Here is a 22909-nt window from a genome sequence, read left to right as displayed (position 1 = left end):
ACCGTAGTGTCTTGACGTACCATGTTATAGTGCAGAGATTTGGTCGATATTGCGTTCGAGAACTCTTGTATTTAATTTTTTAACCAAACAAACACTGTTTTTTGCCTTGTTTCACAAATTTTATTATTGTTACTGCACAATCTAGGTTTCGGGTTATAAGCCCACTTTCAAGTACATTACTGACTCCCAAAGATAATAATGCCCAGATAAACGTAATGATAAGGCAAAGATAGTCATTTCACCTTCTTAATGTATCGATCCATGGCTTAGTGTAAAATTATTTCAATGATCATTTGTTAATAAATTACATATGGAATTACACAATACAACAATTACACTAACATGACTGAACAAACCTGGGTATAGACTTATGGATCAGCCAAGAACTTTTTATCTACTCAAGGACTGAGGCCCTAAGTTTTACTCCTATCCTAGAGTTGTGATTTCATCTAAACGAGGTGAATAATTGAACTGGGTTTGCTCGTTTAATAATACGTGTGGCGATGTACACATCCGTTTTTTAATTTCTAAAATTTCCAACTGGTTGAGTTTAGCCACCTTTTCCTTTGTGTGTAAGACATGTACATCTATTATGTATTTGTGGTTATTGTTAAGGCAATGTCCCTCAAAGGCTGAATCATGTCTCTTCAGTCTCCAGCTTCTATGATGTTCTTTACGCCTGCTGCAGATTGTTGAATGTAGCAAGACGGACATTCACGGCATGTGATTTTTATGAACCCCACTTTTTGTGTTGGCTGGTTGTTTTCTGCATTGTACAAGCAACTCACTGTTGTCCGACGGACATAGAAAAACACAGAGAAACCAATTTCCTTCAAAATGTTACTTATCCTACATGACGTTTTACCTATAACAGGTAATCTGCACCATTTCTTTTCCAGTGTCTCTGTGTTTTTCATTGGGGACAGTAGGGACCTGTCTTGCTTCTTCATCTTTTCACCTAGAATTTTGTCAATGGTGTTGGGGTTAAATTCATTATTTATGGCTATTGTTTTTATTGTATTAAGTTCCGGGTCAAATTCTTCTTGGGACATAGAGATAGGATGGAGACGGTGGATCATTTGGTGGAATACTGCACGTTTATAAGCTGTAGGATGTTGGGAGAAAGGCGGGATGAATGTGTCAATGGAGGGGTCTTTTCGATAAATTTTTAATTTATGGTTGTTGTTTTCTATCTTTAAGCTAATTCCCATGAAATTTATGCTGCAGCCCTCCAACTCCAGGCTGACCTTTATGTTAGTGTGCTACTGGTTCATATTTTCCACAAATTTTCCGCAGATTTTTTTCCTTCACGTTTGTGTTTCCCACAAAGTTGTGGGACTTTCTTACGCAATTAAGAGAAATAATTTCCATAATACTTAGTGTTATGTGAATGTAAGAGCGTTCTCTGCCAGGAGCTGGTTTGTTCCACTTGGTGAACTTTTATAAGCTGATGTCCTCGCTGGCCCGGACATGTATCTTTCCTGTTTGTCTTATTATACGTTGACGGATATTGACGTTTTTATTTATACAGGGTGGTGGGAAATTCCCGTTACAAACTTCTAGTACATGTAGAGAGTAGAGAGTACAGAACATTTTGAATATGAACTAATGTCCGGAATCGTATCGTTTCCGTTCTACGACAGTTTCAATTCAGATGTGTACCACGTCAACGTCTGCTTAGGGCAAGAAAAACGTCTCAGATTTCCCTGTCCTGGTATGCAACAGGGTAGACACGATGACGTGTATTACGTCAAACGATCCTCAGATGTCACTTATTGTCACTTTGCTGTGAGACCGAGTCAATACGTGTGCATCACCGATAGAGGAAATATGGTGCAGTATACGTTTGCGGAATACACAGACATGCTCCTTGTGTATGGCGAAGCTGGAGGTAACGGAAGAGCTGCTAGTCGTCTGTATCACGACCGTTTTCCACACCGTCACACTCCATCGCACAAACTGTTGGCCCAAGTTACACAACGGCTACGAGAAACGGGTACCTTCACCGTGAGGAGGCAGGACTGAGGTGCTCCACGGCGACGCCGCACTCCCGTATTTGAAGAAGGTGTACTGCGGCGCACTGAAGACACAGCGTCAACGAGTTCTCGAACAATTGCGCGTGCAATGGCTGTTAGTCACAGTACCGTCTTGGACGTCCTGCATGAGCAACAATTACATCCGCACCAATTACAAAGGGTACACGCTATGGGTCCAGCAGACTTTCAACAACGCGTCGCCCTCTGCACATGGTTCCTGCACCGTTGCAACGACGCGCCCCGGTTTCCACGTCGATTTCTCTTCACAGATGAATGTAGGTTCACAAGGGATTGTTTTCTGAGTGCGCGAAATAGCCATGTCTGAGCGGACGAAAACACTCATGCCACGCATGTTTGCGGATTTCAAGACAGGTTTGGTATTAACGTGTGGGCCGGTATTCTGGACGGTCATGTGATTCGACCATACCTCCTTCCATCCAAGCTCACGGGTCCCGCATACTTTGTCTTCCTACGACGCATACTGGACCCGTTCTTGTAAGCTGTGCCATTGAATGTCCGCCAGGAAATGTGATTTCAGCATGATGGAGCACCACCTCACTTTTCACTGGCTGTCCGGAGACATCTCAACAGACGGTATGGTGAAAGATGGATAGGCCGTGGTGGTCCAACCGCGTGGCCGCCACGATCGCCGGATTTAACCTCTATGGACTACTTCTTGTGGGGTCGTATAAAGAGCCTAATTTATGAGACACCTCTAGAGACAGAGAAAGATCTGCTGGCACGAGTTCTGGCCGCTGCACAAGACACTGAAGAGACACCAGGTGGGATGCAGAGAGTGCAGTAGAACATGCTTCGGAGGTACAATGTGTGTAACAACGTTGCCAGTCGCCACATCGAGCCGCTGTTGTAGTGCATCGGTACGTTGCGGCTGGTGCCGTAGATGGTGGGTTCTTGTTGTTGTCGACTAACGTAAACAAAAGGTGTAAGTTGTAACGCAAATGCGTAAGTAATAACGGAACGAGCCAGCATTCTTTTCAAATGGATTGCAACAATTGTACTGGGTCACGCCTAAGTACATTCCTCACGTGGGTGGGGTTGAGATAATCATCTGCATTGAAACTGTCGTAGAACGGAAACGATACGTTTCCGGAGATAGGTTACTATTCAAAATGTTACACTACTGGCCATTAAAATTGCTACACCAAGAAGAAATGCATATGATAAACGGGTATTCATTGCACAAAGATATTATACTAGAGCTGACATGTGATTACATTTTCACGTAATTTGGATGCATAGATCCTGAGAAATCAGTACCCAGAACAACCACCACTGGCCCTAATAACGGCCTTGATACGCCTGGGCATTGAGTCAAACGGAGCTTGGATGGCGTGTACAGGTACAACTGCCCATGCAGCTTCAACACGATACCACAGTTCATCAAGAGTAGCGACTGGCGTATTGTGACGAGCCAGTTGCTCGGCTACCATTGACCACACGTCTTCAATTGGTGAGAGATCTGGAAAACGTGCTGGCCAGGGCAGTATCAAACATTTTCTGTATCCAGAAAGGCCCATACAGGACCTGCAACATGCGGTCGTGCATTACCCTGCTGAAATGTGGGGTTTCGCAGGGATCGAGTGAAGTGTAGAGCCACGGGTCGTAACACATCTGAAATGTAACGTCCACTGTTCAAAGTGCCGTCATGCGAATAACAGATGACCGAGACGTGTAACCAGTAGCACCCATCACGCCAGGTGATACGCCAGTATGGCGATGACGAATACACCCTTCCAATGTGCGTTCACCGCGCTGTCGCCAAACACGGATGCGATCATCATGATGCTGTAAACAGAACCCGGATTCATCCGGAAAAATGACGTTTTGCAGTTCGTGCACCCACGTTCGTCGTCGAGTACACCATCGCAGGCGCTCCTGTCTGTGATGCAGCGTCAAGGGAAGCTGCAGCCATGGTCTCCGAGCTGATAGTCCTGCTGCGCCATACGTCGTCGAACTGTTCGTGCAGATGGCTGTTGTCTTGCAAAGGTCTCCATCCGTTGACTCACGGGTCGAGACGTAGCTGCACGATCCGTTACAGCCATGTTCATAAGATACCTGTCATCTCGACTGCTAGTGATAGGAGGCCGTTGGGATCCAGCACGGCGTTCCGATTACCCTCCTGAACCCACCGATTCGACATTCTGCTAACAGTCATTGGATTTCGACCAACGTGAGAGCAATGTCGCGATACGATAAACCGCAATCGGATAGGCTACAATCCAACCTTTATCAAAGTCGGAAACGTGATGGTACACATTTCTCCTCCTTACACGAGGCATCACAACAACGTTTCACCAGACAACGCCGGTCAACTGCTGTTTGTGTATGAGAAATCGGTTGGAAACTTTCCTCATCTCAGCACGTTGCAGGTGTCGCCACCAGCGCAAACCTTGTGTGAATGCTCTGAAAAGCTAATCATTTGCATATCACAGCATCTTCTTCCTGTCGGTTAAAATTCGCGTCTTTAGCACGTCTTCTTCGTGGTCTAGCAATTTTAATGGCCAGTAGTGTATGTACTCACTACCCTCTACATGTCCTAGAAGTTTGTACGGGAATTTCCGACCACCCTGTATGTACCACAGACAGAATACGACTAGCATATGTACAAGGGAGGAAATGTGCGTTGTAACAGGGTTAACGTAGCAATTTTACGTGCGTCCATTTTCATGAACAAGCTGTGTTATTTGCGAGCCAAATAAAGCCGACAGCTACCGCTGGGGAGCGCCGGGAACACAGAATCACGTTAAACAGCTCGTGCAGTGTGTCGTTGGCGCTGTGTCTCGTGACGCTGGACATCCCGTTTGCGTGCACGTCACCTGCCTCGTCCCGTGTGGCGACGGCTTGAGGCACCACCTTGCCTGTCCCCGGCTGAGGCGCCTTCCTTGCAACCGCATGGGTTGTTCAGTTCGTAAGCAGCTGATGTCCGTGTTTACGTCACAGGTTTGTCTCGTCCTCCCTCTTTTGCGGCGCATTATGGGACTATGTTCGCCTCGTCACCTTCCGTCACGCAAAGAAAATTACAGGCTGCCAGGACGCGTCGATGTTATTGTTTCCGAAACCTAAATGTTCTCCATACAGGGAAGCTCACGTTGATAGCAGAGCCTTTATCTGCCTTGTCCTTCTGCTTAAAATTATTGCAATCCTTCGTGGAACTGCCTAGGTACCGTCATAAGAATTTTTACTCAACCACACGTAAAAGAGCCGGAAGACTGTCACGTATATTATGAAGCAGGTCTCAAAAATAGGAACATATGACTGTCTGCAGCGATTGGCTATCGTTGTAATTTGCACGCACTCTTCACTTGCGAAAACCGCAGTTACACTTACCTTTGAAAGTCTGTGTTTCCTTTCAGTGACAGCGAAAGGAAACTAGCAGTTATTACTACCATTCCTCGATATAAAAAGGAAGCGCACAAGCTGTTTATGGACCATTATTTTCTTCTGACACTGAGCAGTGTAAGCAGCAATCCGTGAAGTGCCATTACTGAAAATCACGGGAGTCGAAAAAATAAAAACAAATATAACCTCTGCACAGATTCATAGCAACTGTGTAATACTAATGTCTGCTAAAGATGATCATACTTTACTGTAACGTCTATGTTCCCTATGGATACTGTAGTACTACAAGTTTATATGCCACATAGTTCCGCAGATGATGAGAGATTGAAGAAATGTACTATGAGATAAAAGAAATTATTCAGATAGTTAAGGGAGACGAAACTTTAGTTGTGACGGCTACTGGAATTAGATAGTAGGGAAAGGGAGATAAGCAGAAATAATCGGTGAATAAGGACTTGGCGAAAGGAATGAAAGAGAAAGCAGCCTGGTAGAATTTTGTACAGAGCATCATTTACTCATCGCTAACACTTGTTTCGAAAATCATAAATTTATGCGTGGAAGAGACCTGGAGACACCGCAAGGTTTCAGATTCATTATGTAATGGTTAGACAGAAATTTGGGAACCAAATTTTAAATTCTAAGACATTTCCAGGGGCAGATGTGGGCTCTGACCACAATTTATTAGTTATGAATTAGTTATGAACTGTAGATTAAAACTGAAGAAATATCAAAATCTTATGAAATTAAGAAGATGGGACCTGGATAAGTTGAAAGACCTAGAGGTGGTTGAGATTTCAGAGGGAGCATTAGGGATCGATTAACTAGAACAGGGGTAACAATAGAGTAGAAGTTGAATGGGTAGCTCTGAGAGATGAAATAGTGAAGGCAGCTGAGAGTCAAATTGATAAAAAGACAAGGACTAATAGAAATCCTTGAGTGACACAGCAGGTACTGAATTGAAGTGATGAAAAGAGAAAATATAAAAATGAACCAGGCAAAAGAGAATACGAACATCTAAAAAATGAGATTGGCAGGAAGTGCAGAATAGCTAAGCAGGAATGGCCAAAGGACAAATGTAAGGATTTAAAAGCGTATTTCATTTCAGGAAAATAGATAACGCTTACAGGAAAATTAAAAAGTCTTTTGGAGGAAAGAGAAGCAGCTGTATCAGTAACAAGAGATCAGATGGCAAACCAGTACTACGCAAAGAAGGGAAAGCTGAAAGGTGGAAGGAGTACATAGAGGACCTATACGAGAGAGATGAAGCCAATATTTTAAAAATGGAAGAAGACGTAAATGAAGGTGACATAGAAAATATGATACTGCGTGAAGAATTTGATAGAGCACTGAAAGACCTAATTCGAAACAAGGGCCGTTTAGTAGACGACATTCCGTCAGAACTACTGATAGTCTTGAGAGAGCCAGCCACGACAAAACTCTTTCTCAGAATTCAAGAAAAAATTAATAATTCCAATTCCAAAGAAAGCAGATACTGACAGTTGTGAAAATTGCGGAACTATGATTTTAATAAGTAAAATACTGACACGAATTCTTTAAGGAAGAATAGAAAAACTGATAGGACCCGAATCCGGGAAGAGCAGTTTGAATTTCGGAGAACTGTTGGAACACAGGAGGCAGTACGTACCCCACCACTTATCTTAGAAGAGACGTTAAGTAAAATTAAACCTACGTTTGTAGCATTAGTGGACTTAGAGAAACCTTTTGACAATGGTGAGTAGAATATTCTCTTTCAAATACTGACGGTATCAGGGGTAAAATATAGGAAGTGGAAGACTATTTACAGTTTTTATAGAAATCTGACGGCAGTTGTAAGAGTCGAGAGCCATGAAAAGGAAGCAGTGATTGAGAAGGGAATGAGACAGGATTGTAGCCTATACCCGATGTTATTCAGTCTGTACATTGAGTAAGCAGTAAAGAAAACCAAAGAAAAATTTGGAGTAGGAGTTAAATAAGGGAGAAGAAATAGAAACTTTGAGGTTTGCCGATGACATCCTAATTCTGTAAGAGACAGCAAATTACTTTGAAGAGGAGTTGAACGAAATGGACAATATCTTGAAAGGGGGATATAAGATAAACATAAACAAAAACCAGACAAGAATAACAGAAGGTAGTCGAATTAAATCAGGTGATCTTCAGGGAATTATATTAGGAAATCATACACTAAAAGTAGTAGATAGGTTTTGCTACTGGGCAGCAGAATAAGTGATGATGGCGAAGTAGACAGGATTTAAATTGAAGACTGTCAATGGCAAGAAAACGTTTCCGAAGAAGAGAAATTTGTCAACATCGAATATAGAGCTAAGGGTTAGGGAGTCTTTTCTGAAGGTATTTGTCTGGAGTGTACCTATATAAAGAAATGAAACATAGACGATAAACAGTTTAGACAAGAAGAAGATAGCTTTTCAAATGTGGTACTACAGAAGAATGCTGAAGATTATATGGGTAGATCACGTAACTAATAATAAGAAGGTACTGAATACAACTGGGAAGACAAGAACCTGACTAAAAGAAGCGAACGGTTGATGGGACCTATTCTGACACATCAAGGGATCACAGATGTAGTACTGGAGGGAAGTGTGGAGGGGGGGGGGGGTAAAAATTCTAGACAGAGAATACACTAAGCAGGTACAGAAAGATGTAGGTTGCAGTAGTTATTCGGAGATGAAGAGGCTTGCACAGGATGGAGTAGCACGGAGAGCTGCATCAAAGCAGTCTTTGCACTGAAGACCACAACAGCAACATATGTTCGTTGTCTTGTAACAAATGGAAATAATTATTCTGTAAATTTATGCAGCCGGTGGTTCTAGGCGCTTCAGTCTGGAACCGCGCGACCGCTACGGTCGCTGGTTCGAATCCTGCCTCGGGCATGGATTTATGTGATGTCCTTAGGTTAATTAAGTAGTTCTAAGTTCTTGGGAACTGATGACCTCAGATACTAAGTCCCATAGTGCTCAGAGCCATTTGAACCATTAAACTTATGCAACCAGAATTAATTTGTAAAAGTTGTTCTTAAAACAATGTTCTTTCATAATGCAAATTGGTATAACCGGTTTATGTTTAGGGATTGTACGAAATGTAGTCTCTTCACAACGAAAAGGATTAGTCGCGAGTGTAAAAGGTGGTTTAACGTTAAGAAGTGCAAGAAGTCTTTGTGGCAGAGTTAGCCAACCACCTAAAATACCGAATGATTAAGGAGGCAATAACTGTAGCAAGAGCGGAACAATTATGTCTCGGATGTGCATTCTATCAGTGATTATATGTGGCATTTATTGATCTGAGCCGCGCAGGGTAGCTGGGCGGTATAGGGCGTCTTATCACGGTCCGCGCGGCTGCCCCCCGTCGGAGTTTCGAGTCCTCCCTCGGGCATGGGTGTGTGTGTTGTCCATAGCGTAAGTTAGATTAAGTAGTGTGTAAGCTTTGGGAGCGATGACCTAAGCAGTTTGGTCCCATTAGATCTTACCTCAAATTTACAATCAATTTACGATTTATTGATCTGCTCTGAATCGTGAAATTCCGACACCAAGAAGACATTTTACAAGCATATAACACGAAGAGCCATTATCGCACCTGACGATTTTATTCTTCTGCCACCGAAGATCAGAACTGCTACCATCTTCAGGACATGTAATGTGAACTGTTTGAAATATATGCAAGGAACATTAATTTGCTAAAATGTTAGGTAATAGGTGAACTGTCTTACCTCTGTGCCGTGAACAGATTTATCCTCAGTCATTTACCTGGATAGGTTCTTCTCCCTGTTACTAAAGTATTCCGAGTGTTTTCGAGTTTAATGAACAACAGAATCAATACTGATTAAAATATTTATTAACTTTCACGGAGTAATAATTTTTTATTTTGTTAATTAGTTGTCTTTGTGAGATGCTCCACATGGTTTTCCAAGTGATTCAGTTAAAGTACTGTGGAAAAATAAGTGTATAAATGTGTATAATTGAAGTGGATAACCCTTTCAGCAGTGAGTTATTTTGGAAGAAAGGAAAATTTTTCTTCGTGCCCAACGCTCTTAGGTGATTTTTTTAACGATTTAGATGCAAGATTTATACACATATACGTACCCGTTTTCAAAATATACTCTGTACTTTTGGCTTCTTTTTATGGACTAAAATAATTAATTTTGAGATATTCAATGTTGTAATAAACAAACTGATCATTCAATAGTTACCATGCAAAATAACAATAACACTGTTTAATTATACAGTAGAAAATAATTAACCAATCACTTCCGTGTATTTTGGCGACCACAACGTGCTGCATACTGCTACATTCACTTGTTGATATTTTTAAAGATATGACCAACAAATAGTAGCATTTGTGCATGGCGGAAAGAGTGAATCTTCACAAATGTGTACATGAGGTTTCCAGCGAGGAAAAATATTTCTGTTGCAGTTATTACACAGCAAACATTAATGTACACAGTTGTAGCCAGAGGGTCTGCAAGGTTAAAAGCATTGCACAGTACTTAAACTTTGCATAGTAAAACTGATTACAAAAACCCCATATATAGGTCATGACACTTCAACGGCACAGACATTTCCTAATTACATTACAGTTTGTAATACTGTTTTTATTTGTACATGTGTGTGTACGTGTGTATTGTTACTGGTTCATGTTAGAACTGTTAGTCTAAAACCTAGTCAGCCGACAGAACGGTTTTTGTACCACCACCCCCGCCCCAAACATTTAAAGCTTACACAAGTCTCAATAATTACTCTAGAAACATTTGTGCTCTTGATAATATATTGCCGTTAACTGGTCCCCACACACCACCAATGTTCTGTATAATGCAAAACCGTATTATGCATCTTAAGAAAAAAATTAATAGCTTGGTAACAATTTCAAAATTGCTGTCTTTTAGTAATGAAATATTAGAACCACCTTATGTCCAACTTATCTGTATTTGCCCCCTATTGAGTGGTACATAGTAATCACTATTATCCTTCACATTTCAAAGCAGACAGTGTACGCTAGTGTGAAGTATTTTGTTGTCACTAAACTTAAAATCAGGTAGTTACCTTGAAAGGGTACACTACCGACCGACATTGAAAATAGGTACAACATTCTTCGTTTTTCTTGTCAGAACAACATATTTTTTGTAATAATAACTCAATTTCACTTCATACACCGAAGCCGGATACCAGTGTAGGAAAGAAGAAAAATTTATTTTTTTAATTGATCACATGTGCACTCCCACAAAATAAATTCCTACATCCAATTTGGTGAGATATGCGAAATGAATGAATGTATGGTCGTCTGCTAACCACAGATAGTGAATGTGCAATATATGATCATCTTTGAGACGGTCCTTTGGTCACCTTTGGTGGAAACAAAGAGATGAAATTTACCTGAGCTTTGAGCACCTGAAATGTGGCTGACCAATACGGTAACATGGTGCGCCCCCACCTCGACAGAGGTGCGAGCTGACCTGAAGAACGGCCATGTTTTCGGCACTCTGCCGCTGGATCTTGTGTTGGTAAGACCTGTCTTAGGTGTGCACCGTACAGACAAAAGAGTGGATAGAATGGTATGCATGTGGAATACTTAAGAGTAGTTTGGAATAATAATTTCTCTATTGCAGGAACTTTTGTGGGGAGAATTAAATGTCAGGCAGGTAATATTAATGGGATCGTAGTAATCTTCGGAAGTGACAAACGGTCACAATGAAACCGCGTGTAGCAATAAGTTGAAATACTTCCGAGTGCTAAAGTTAAGCTGAATTACTGGCGTGTGTACTATAAGTTGAAATATTTAAGAAATAGCGTGTGCAGGTCTTGAAGTTAGAGACGAGTACTTCCACGTGGTGATTACTGTGTGAATCTCAATCTGTGTGTGAGACAAAGGGTAAAGAGAAGTACTTGTCCATGGTATCAGTTGAGGACTCGCGTGTGTGACGAATATGTTCTTAATATTACTTTGCGTGTTATGTTTCCGTGTTACACTTGAATCAAACTATAATACTCTGAGAGTGAAGCAAGGTGAGTCAGCCGTCTATCCAGCACCGCCACTCGGTTTGCATTGCACAGGAAGACGTGCATATATCCTCCAGAGTTCATAGTAGGAAAGAAAAGTTACGAAGTGGCGCAGTGTCCTGTGAAACTGGGATGAATACTAATTGAAGTGGGAAAGCTCACAGTGATGTGATTATAACGTTGTGACTATTCCTTGTGTTGTATTCCATGTTGGCAGTGTGGTGTATTTCATGTAATTTAAGTATGTGTGATTTGCATGGGAGAGTAGCAAGATAGGTTCAGAGGCAGTGGGTTATGCGTGGTCCTTTTTGTACCGCTCGGTCTGGAGGAAAGTTTCGTGATGATGGTTGTGAGAGTCGAAGTGTGAGATATAGCAAAAGATCCACCATACTATCCAGAAAGTGCACTGTAGTGTTAGATAATTACGAGACCATAATATAGAGAATCACCAATGTAAAGCCATGCCCACTGGGCGGAGTTTCTTATGTGCAATTGTTGTAGAAAATGTACTGGTGTGTTTAGGTTATAGAATTTATCGGAATAAAAAAGATAGTGAAAAGAAAAAGATTGGCGGCCTTTTCCTTGGAGTTGTATGTTGTCATGATTTCCAGAATTTATAATGTGTGCGCCATTCATATTCAGTGCGATGGCCACGTGTTGATCAAAGCCGTTGGGTAAGAAAGAAAATGTGGTATTGCCAGTGGGTAGTGAGCAGTCAGAGTTGTGTAAATTACTAATAGTCAGATGTGCGTTATCCATTTCCGTTGCGTAATGTTCAAACATGAGAATAATTTGTAACTTAATTGTGAGTACTAGAGCTCATAATCAGTCATTGAGAAATATGAATAAATCCACTCACTTGGCAGACCACTCATCTTGCAGGCCTGACTGCTTGATGCCACAGTATGAGCAAGGCATGTGGGTGCCTCTCATAATTTCGACCCTGCCAGGATTGTGCTGTTAGGGTTTGCTGTTCAGATTTTTTTTTATTTTGATGGGATTTGTCAAGATTTTTACGTATTTTGTGCTATCGCTAAGAAGTAAAATTTTTCGTTTGCAATTTCTTTCTGGATTGGTGAGGATCTTTTATTTTTTTATGTAATTGATTGCTACGTCATCCAAGGCTGTAAGATCGTTGTATAAATTTTTTTTGGGTAATGTCCGTAGTGTCTAGGTCGAAAAGTGTAGTCACCATGGAGAATAGTGATTCTGGGGTGAACGTAGTAGTGCAACAGGAAGTAGGTGTCGACCTTGGGTTAATCAGCGAGAACGGCAATCACTCGGAAGGGGCTGAATTGGTCAGCGGACCGCGGCTAGGTGATCCTTTAGGCGGCGGGTTTTGTCCACAATCGGGGGCTTTCCCCGACGACGCGGGCGAGCCGGGACTAGGTCAGGTATGCAGTGAAACTGTAGCTACCCTTAGCAAAGCTACGGTTGCTCAGGCGAATGAGGTGAGCACACCGAAAGTACCAAATGACAATGTGCTACTGCAGTTTTTACAGAGGATGGATAGAGATAATAAGGAAAGATTGGAAGCGATGGATAGAGATAATAAGGAAAGAGATAGGGAGACTAAGGAAGGATTGGAAGCGAATAAGGAAAGATTGGAAGCGATGGATAAAGATAGTAAGGAAAGATTGGCGGCAATGGATAAGGGAAATGAAGAGGCAATGAGGAAGCTACACACAGTTATCGATGAGCGTCTGTCCACAGTTAATAATCGGTTGCCGGCCGCGGTGGTCTTGCGGTTCTAGGCGCTGCAGTCTGGAACAGTGGGACTGCTACGGTCGCAGGTTCGAATCCTGCCTCGGGCATGGATGTGTGTGATGTCCTTAGGTTAGTTAGGTTTAAGTAGTTCTAAGATGTGAAGTCCCATAGTGCTCAGAGCCATTTGAACCATTTGAATAATCGGTTAGATGAGGGGAAGAAGAATCTGGGTGTGTTCAAGCAAGTATGTGATGCCGTGAAAGAAAAAGCCAATAATTTGGAGGTACGAATAATTGCAATAGAGAGTGATATTACGGAACATAGGGACGTGTTACCAGATGAGCGAATCAAAGAGATAATGGAGGACTTACTTGCAGATAAACAAGGTGCATTAGACAGCGTGGAAGCTCAAGTCACCCGGCAGGAAGTGTCGCTGAATAGACACAGGGATGAAGTTGCGGAGGTAGTGGTCAGAAAGAATAAGATTAGTGCAGACGTAGAAAAAATCGGTATAAGAGGCGAGACAGGTTCTGACAGTACGCAGGAGAGGTTTATGCCGACCAGGACGAGATACAATCACTATTACAGTTTAAAGAGGCACAATTAGAAATAAATAGGAAACATAGGGAAGAACTAGCACAGTTGCAAATAACGTGCAGTAGCGAAGGTGACACACCACCAGGTAGATTGCAGACGGAGAGTGAGATAAATTCAAAAAAGGAAAATAGGCAGAAAGAGGAAGACGAATTCAGAGAGTCAGAAGAACGGTTGTGTCGGATAAAACAGGTGGCGAACCCAACTGGGTATAGTCCAAGGCTGTCTCAATCTCAAGATTCATTACCTTCATCGTGGGGACCGCTCCTCATAATAAAGTTTGTGTGTAATCATTTGAGGGACGAGGCTAGAGCGAAAATGCAGGAAGTTATTAAAGACTGTAGTAGCTACAAGATATTTTGTGACAAGTTTTTAAACGAATTCTGGTCGAAAAGTAAGCAGGACCTGGTTACGCAAAGCATATTGATGATGCCAAATTGCAACGAAGGTGGTATAAGAGATCCAATGGCGTGCTATCAGGAAATGCTGAGACGAAATAGGTATTTGGATGTGCCATACGAACCTGGGGAGCTCATTAGGATCTGTACAACGAAGTTGCCAGTGAAATTGCGCGGAGATATAGCGATAGCAGGCAGAGGCTTAGACGATTCTGCGTCATTTCAGCACTTGTTACAAGAATTGGGTAATGAGAGCAATATCGTGAACGGAGACACGACTCATAGGTCAGACAGAGTCGAGGATAGGAACGGCAGAAACTATCAGAATGACAGGAGAGCATGGAATCCTGGCATTTCATTCTTGTCATAATGGATTGATGGATAGGAGAAACTAATCCAACATATCAGCCCTTAGCATCTTGCCTTAAAACACATGCCGCTGGCACTGAAAATTGTCTATGTAGTAGACCCACTCTACTGATATGTAGGAATGCAAATACCATACTTCTGATCAGAGAATAAAACACCAGTAATGGCATCTGTTAGGCTGGTCTCTCAGAGCAAAATTTGCAAATTTTTATTTCGAACACTAAAGTATAAGGACTGTCTCCTCAAAAAAACCAGTTGCTAAAAAAATCTTACGTAATAATGCCAATGAGTCCAGTTTAATTAGTGCGATTTGACTATTGCTGGTACTTAACACGCATTGTAAAAAGTCAACATTGTGATCGGTATGGTATGGGGTACATTTATACTGCTGCTACAGGTAACGTCAGTAATAAGATCGAAGTTTTTAAATTAGACGCCATCTGATCTATAGTATGTCATTGTCGTGGTGACAGTTATAATGAAGTGCTGTGTATGGTTGTTCGGAATCTGGTGTTAGGGAAAGAGGCCACTAGCACTAAAGTTTCTAACACTTGTGCTGTCCCTTTCTCCCAGCTTGTATATTCTCTACACACATTTAATTTTCATGTAAGCACACATTCCTAACTATCAAATTCTTTACTGTGTACAGTGGACCATTCAGAGTGAGGCGGATTGTCCATGAAGATGCTGTACTGATTGAGACGATCAAGGGAAAACAATCGCGTGGGCTTCATCACATTTCTAACATCAAATTATGGAAAAGTTAAGGATAGATCGAAATTAGGCAAGTTATGGTAGATATTCAGTGTATTTATTTGTGTTGTGTAACGTTGTGCAGGGTCAAATCGAACATAAGAATTTTCAGGCTGGATGTCAGGAAGTATGACGGAATAGACTGGTAGAATGAGTCATGAACAGGAGTTGACAGAGTGGTGTATGTACGTATTTTTTGTCATATGAATAAGGATAAAGCAGAAACGACGTGATGATTAATGAGAGGATAAATATGGTTGATAGAGAGAGAAGCGACGTAATACATAGTAGTGGATAAAGGTAATATTTAAGGAGAGAAGCGACGTGATACAGTGTGATTAATAAAGAGAGATTCGACGTAATGAAACAGTGGTAAATAATGGTGAGTAGAATTGAATAATGTAGATGTCTTAGATGTATGTTACAGAGAGGCCTGTGTATGCTGCAATTGAGATTGATGCCAATGGCGAAAGAAGACCAGGAAATGATGGAGTAATGGACGGACGGAGAGCCGAAATACGAATGACGAGATGAGGACAACTGCACAACGTGAAAGGACATAAAGGGAGTATGAAATCCAGATGGTAAACGTTGTGGAATACTGACGTAAGATGTAATATAAGTGTAAATCTAATTCTTACCATAACATTTGCAGTATGGCAAAATAATATTTTTTTGTTGTTGTTGAAGCCTGGTACGAGTATAACTAATCAAAACGGTACCAAGAATGTGTACAGTTATTTTGCAGGATGAATAATTTGTGTATTTTTTGTTCTTAGATGAAATGTCGCAATTCTAAGTTGATATTTGGCAGGATGAATAATCGGTAAAGAGAATGCAGAGGTAAGCCGATGGACAGAGGTGCCGGAGTGAAAGGACGAAATCGGAGAATGGAATGCTATTTCCGAAACAACTCCATATGTTATGTGGTTGAGTATAATGTAGCGAAGGTATGGTATGTTGTCGTGATTGTGGTGGTGTTAAGGTTAGCTGACTTCTAAACCTATTCTGTTGGTGTATTAATGGATTGAATGAGAAGGAAAATGTGATGACTGGTGAGTGAGAGAGTAATGTGATCAATGCGCACATTCCTGTAAAGGGGATGCTACCGATCCATAACTAAAATATTATTGTGCTTTATCGTCTGATTTGGATGAACCTCGATGGCACATCAGGATATGACATCATGTGGATGGTACATACATGTCCTAGAAATGTTGTAATATATAATAAAAGGTAAAATATGTAAAGAGATACTAATTTCTGTCTGTAACAAGCATAAAGGTGCATTGTATGTCGTAGATTTACAGTCATCAGTTTCTAAAATGTTTATTGTGTTAGGATGTTAAAGTAGTTTACTATTTAACATGGTAGGTAATTGTGAGCTGTATAGATTGTTTCTTATTTTTTTGTTAGAGCACTTTCAAGGGGTATTAATTTCAGGCTGTTACAAGCACAAAGGTGCATTGTATGTTGTACATTTAGAGTCATCAGTTTCTGAAAATGTTTATTGTGTTAGGACGTTAAAGTAGTCTACTATTTGATATTGTAATTATGAGCTGTACAGATTGTTTCTTATTCCTTTTTTTTTTTTTTGACACGTTCATGTTTTGTATGAGGGACGACAGGTACAATCAATAGCACAAGTGTGGGCTGTATATAGAATAGAGATAAATGTTGATGTTGTATGTGTAGAAAACTAGGGTGTACGATTTTATGTTTTTTTTAGAACAAAGATTCTTTTATTACCAATTTATCTAATAGATCATACATGTAATCAATGAGTATTTAAATACTGTAAGAATATCGTTTTGTCTGTAATGTTGTGAGATGTACGGAAGGGTCTGACAGATTGGGTGTCATAGCACTGAGGGGCTACACAGAACGCGCCCGTACCACATAAGCCAAGCAGACGTCGCCATGGGAGAGGCGACAGAGCTGCGGCGCTCCCCACTCCACTGCCGGTCGAGGTACACTCCACGCGCCCGTTACAACAGGTCAACGGCCTGGGGCGACACGCACCTACAACAGGCCATTCATAAGTTGCGCCACCCTTACGACTGGAGACAATATCCCACGGAGGCAACAGAGTGTGGTTTTTCTGCTCAACGGCTCGCGCGGCGGCGGCGCGACAGCAGAATGAACGACGTGCAGCAGAGTCCGGCGGGGATTTTTTAACAGCAACTATTAACCAGTACTGGACTGTGGAGCCGGGAAACAAGATGACTGCTCGTGTGTCTCAATAAGGTGGAAAGTGAAGGATTGGTGTTTCCACATTGTGATTTTGTCTTTAGCAGACAGGACGATTGTTTTGTTTTGTGTTTACCACTGAATGGTGGGATCCATAAACTTTTGGCAGTGACTTGTTGAGTGTGCTTTGTAAAAGGCATGTAGGACACTTGGCATACTTAAAGAGGACAGTTGTCGTTTGGTGACTAATTATTGTATGAACGCAAGAAACTAAAATGGGACATTGACATTTGCATTTGTAGTAGGAGACATTTCTTTAATTGGTGCAGGAATAAATGCTGTTTGTTGGAACTTAAGACTTAATTACACCATGAACTGAAAGAGCAGGACCGTCGATAATACTAGTTGCAGGGCCGTTTCTGGACGACCAGATTCGTGTGGATGGTACTCTGAGAGTGACTATGACATTTGTGTTTAATGTGAGATACGCTTTACTCTTCAGTGCGTGTTCAAAATGCCGATTTGAGTGACTTAAAGACTTTCGTCCAGGTAACCATGGGAGAGCTTTGACACTGAGACAGTGTTTCTAGGAAAACTAGCTGCAACTTTTTGACCCCAAGAAAATCACAGAATGAAATGATTCCGTGACTCGCAAGACAGGGAATAATGTATTTGTATTTGTAACTGTGTACATTTTTTATATGTTTTATTCCTGAAGGGACAGAAAGTGTAATTGTATTTCATTAACGTATGTGTTTAGAATAGTTAGTGTGTTCTTTTTGTTTGTTCTGGGTTATCAAGTTCACATAGCATGTTTATTAGAATATTTGGTACAAGGATGCTTTAATTATTAGCCAGTGGCGTAATACTAACGTAGCGGCTCTTGTTGCATTGGTCAGTAAGGTTGCCACAGGGGACAAGAGTTTGCATTGCACTACAAATATGTAACAACAGAGAAATGAGCAGTAGAGTAAAATACGAGAGCTACTGGTGGATTCAAGCACTTATTGCTAAACTATTTACTGCGTGTATTGATCGAAGTTGATGGGCTAACTAGCTCAGCAGCAGGTATTTGTACTGGTGGACAAGGATAAGGTTAAACTCACAGTCGAGTAGTGGTGGCAATTGCTTAAGTGATGATAGTTAATGAGGTATGACATGAAGTCTTAGATGGACTACATTACGTAACTGGTATGTAACTTGTGGTATATTTCATTGATTTTTTTCTAAGTTTAATTTCTCTGTATGTTTGACGTACATTTTACATTAATGGTATGGAGCCTGACATTCTACATGTAAATAGTGTACTCAATTTCTTTTCTTTTGTTGATTTTGTTTTGTATTTAGACATTGCCATGTAAAGATTATTACAACGCAATTTATGAATGTCAGCTTACTTGCTCTGTGGTTGGACGGTGAGCTATTTAAAATTTTATGAGTACAATTAGTATTATTTTTATTTGTTGTAGAATTAGTGAAGTTTGGATTACTCCTAAAAATAACGGAGATCCCAGTAACTACGCAAATTTTATCTCACCATTATTCTTTATTGGTATGATTTAATGTTTTATTTGTCATTTGGATTGTTGTAAATTTGTATGTGTACGTTACTCCGGATTGTGGAGAGTAAAATAATGCAACAACTGTGCCAATAATTTAGTAAAGTAACAGCATTTGGTCGTCTATTTGAGGTCACCAGGGGCTAAGGTCTCCTCCTGGTTATTATGATGACTTCCTACGTTTGTTCTAGTACAGCTTTCTAAGAAATGTTCGGAACTACCCTCGCATTGCAAAGGATAGTACCGTGCCATTTTTTTCTGCATGGGTAGCCGGTGGTGAAAGGGTACAGTACCGCCCAACATTGAAAATAGGTACAACATTCTTCGTTTTTCTTGTCAGAACATCATATTTTTTGTAACAATAATTCAATTTCACTTCATACACCGAAGCCGGATACCAGTGTAGGAAAGAAGGACAATTTATTTTTTTAATTGATCACATGTGCACTCCCACAAAATAAATCCCTACATCCAATTTGGTGAGATCTGCGAAATGAATGAATGTATGGTCGTCTGCTTACCACAGATAGTGAATGTGCAATATATGATCATCTTTGAGACGGTCCTTTGGTCACCTTTGGTGGAACCAAAGAGATGAAATTTACCTGAGCTTTGAGCGCCTGATATGTGGCTGGCCAATACGGTAACATGGTGCGCCCCCACCTCGACGGAGGTGCGAGCTGACCTGAAGAACGGCCATGTTTTCGGCACTCTGCCGCTGGATCTTGTGTTGGTAAGACCTGTCTTAGGTGTGCTCCGTAAAGACAAAAGAGTGGATAGAATGGTATGCATGTGGAATCTTTTGTAAGGAGAATTAAATGTCAGGCAGGTAATATTAAGGAGATCGTAGTAATCTTCGGAAGTGACCAACGGTCACAATGAAACCACGTGTAGCAATAAGTTGAAATACTTCCGAGTGCTAAAGTTAAGCTGAATTCCTGGCGTGTGTACTATAAGTTGGAAATATTTAAGAAATGGCGTGTGCAGGACTTGAAATTAGAGACGAGTACTTCCACGTGGTGAGTACTGTGTGAGTCTCAATCTGTGTGAGAGACACAGGATAAATAGAAGTACTTGTCCATGGTATCAGTTGAGGACTCGCGTGTGTGAGGACTCGCGTGTGTGACGAATATGTTCTTAATATTACTTTGCGTGTTATGTTTCCGTGTGATGCTTGAATCAAACTATAATACTCTGAGAGTGAAGCAAGGTGAGTCAGCCGTCTATCCAGCACCGCCACTCGGCTTGCGTTGCACAGGAAGACGTGCATATATCCTCCAGAGTTCATAGTAGGAAATAAAAGTTACGAAGTGGGGCAGTGTCCTGTGAAACTGGGATGAATACTAATTGAAGTGGGAAAGCTCACAGTGATGTGATTATAACGTTGTGACTATTCCTTGTGTTGTATTCCATGTTGGCAGTGTGGTGTATTTCATGTAATTTAAGTATGTGTGATTTGCATGGGAGAGTAGCAAGATAGGTTCAGAGGCAGTGGGTTATGCATGGTCCTTTTTGTACCGCTCGGTCTGGAGAAAAGTTTCGTGATGATGGTTGTGAGAGTCGAAGTGTGAGATATAGCAAAAGATCCACCATACTATCCAGAAAGTGCACTGTAGTGTTAGATAATTACGAGACCATAATATAGAGAATCACCAATGTAAAGCCATGCCCACTGGGCGGAGTTTCTCATGTGCAATTGTTGTAGAAAATGTACTGGTGTGTTTAGGTTATAGAATTTATCGGAATAGAAAAGATGGTGAAAAGAAAAAGATTGGTGGCCTTTTCCTTCGAGTAGTATGTTGTCATAATATCCAGAATTTATAATGTGTATGCCATTCATATTCAGTGCGATGGCCACGTGTTGATCAAAGCGGTTGAGCAAGAAAGAAAATGTGGTATTGCCAGTGGGTAGTGAACAGTCAGAGTTGTGTAAATTACTAATAGTCAGATGTGCGTTATCCGTTTCCGTTGCGTAATGTTCAAACATGAGAATAATTTGTAACTTAATTGTGGGTACTAGAGCTCATAATCAGTCATTGAGAAATACGAACAAATCCACTCGCTTGGCAGACCACTCATCTTGCAGGCCTGACTGCTTGATGCCACAGTATGAACAAGGCATGTGTGTGCCTCTCAACCTGTCAATGAATAATTATTCTGCTGATACGTGGTAGTGTGTGCTGTCCGATTTCCCAAACTGGTTTCTGATTCAAGTAAAGTTTACTACAGCAGTTAATTTACTTTATCAGTCGTATATTTACTTGAAATTACTTTTTCCTAATTGGGCAGGCGACCCTATTGATATGCAAGATTACAGCTTTTACTCCGCAACTATAACACCGTCGCTTCGATTACCGATAGAATGAGTGTTGCTTTCATTCGATACGTAAATTTTCGGGTGGCGAAATACTGTTCGATTACTTTCCATTAGTACTCAATCACAGTCAACTTTAATTCCTGTCAAAGGAGTAACAAAACGCTTGCTTGCTCTTACAGTAATAACCTATAGTATTACAACTGCAGTATTACATAATTAGGGTAAGCTTTTGTAATTCGAATTTGAGTCCTAGATCACAGTACTGTTGATCGCTTTTTATTGACATATACCGCACAACTTTATACATTTCGACCTGTCTCATCATCGGAATCACATTTAAAACGTCAGTTCCTGCAAAAGTAATAAACAATAGCCAGCCAATCTTAACATTGCTGATTATCAAAGAATAACGCCGTTACAGTTACGACCCAACTGCTACCTAACCAGACGACCATTCACCCAAATTTTTTTCCGTTTTAAATTATGCTGCACACAATATTTCTTCTGTTTCTCGTTGTGAGGAAATTGAGTTGGGGTGGTAGAGTCGTCGAAATTCCTGTGTCCGACTTTAGACTGTCGTTGAAGAGCTCCGTGTTGTGTGAAACAGGTAAGACTTAAGATTAAACACTTTTGCCAACTCGGAATGGACTGTCCAAAGTATCCTAAATACACACAAAACAGTCTCACCACGCCCATTAGATTTCTCCGTATGAGCGCGTAGCATACTACAAGGGTTACTCCAAAAGAAATGCACACTATTTTTTTTTTAAATCCATCTTTTATTCTACATGGTTGAAAGTTTTACAGTGTGTAGATACATTCTTTAGGAACAATATTTTCATTTCTCCACATAATTTCCCTCCCTCTCAGTTGCCTTACGCCATCTTGGAACCAGCGCCTGTATACCCGCAAAGCAAAATTCTGGACCAACCTTTTGGAGCCACTGTTTGGCAGCGTGCCCAAGGCAGTCATCATCTTTAAACCTTGTTCCAGTTTCCTAAAGAGATGATAGTCACATGGAGTCAGGTCAGGACTGTAAGGCGGGTGTTTCAGTGTTGTCCACCCGAGTTTTGTGATCGCTTTCATGGTTTTTTGACTGACATGTGGCCGTGCATTGTCGCGCAACAGCAAAACGTCCTGCTTTTGCCAATGTGGTCGAACACGACTCAGTCGAGCCTGAAGTTTCTTCAGTGTCGTCACATATGCGTAAGAATTTATGGTGGTTCCACTTGGCATGATGTCCACAAGCAAGACTCCTTCGGAATCGAAAAACACCGTAGCCATAACTTTTCCAGCAGAAGGTGTGGTTTTGAATTTTTTTTCTTGGGTGAATTTGCATGATGCCACTCCATTGATTGCCTCTTCCTCTCTAGTGAAAAATGGTGGAGCCATGTTTCATCACCTGTCACAATTCTTCCTAGAAATTCATCTTCACCATTCTCGCACTGTTCCAAAAGTTCGCTGCATACCGTTTTTCTTGTTTCTTTGTGAGCCACTGTTAACATCCTGGGAACCCACATGGCACAAACCTCGTTTAACGCCAACACTTTCAGTATTCTGCAAACACTTACTTCCCCTATCCCAACGTAGCGTGACAATTCGTTCACTGTGATGTGTCTGT

Source organism: Schistocerca nitens, chromosome 9 (genome assembly GCF_023898315.1).
Source record: "Schistocerca nitens isolate TAMUIC-IGC-003100 chromosome 9, iqSchNite1.1, whole genome shotgun sequence".
Classification (NCBI taxonomy): domain Eukaryota; kingdom Metazoa; phylum Arthropoda; class Insecta; order Orthoptera; family Acrididae; genus Schistocerca; species Schistocerca nitens.
The sequence above is the reverse complement of the archived record's forward strand: the minus strand, read 5'-3'. Positions refer to the sequence as shown.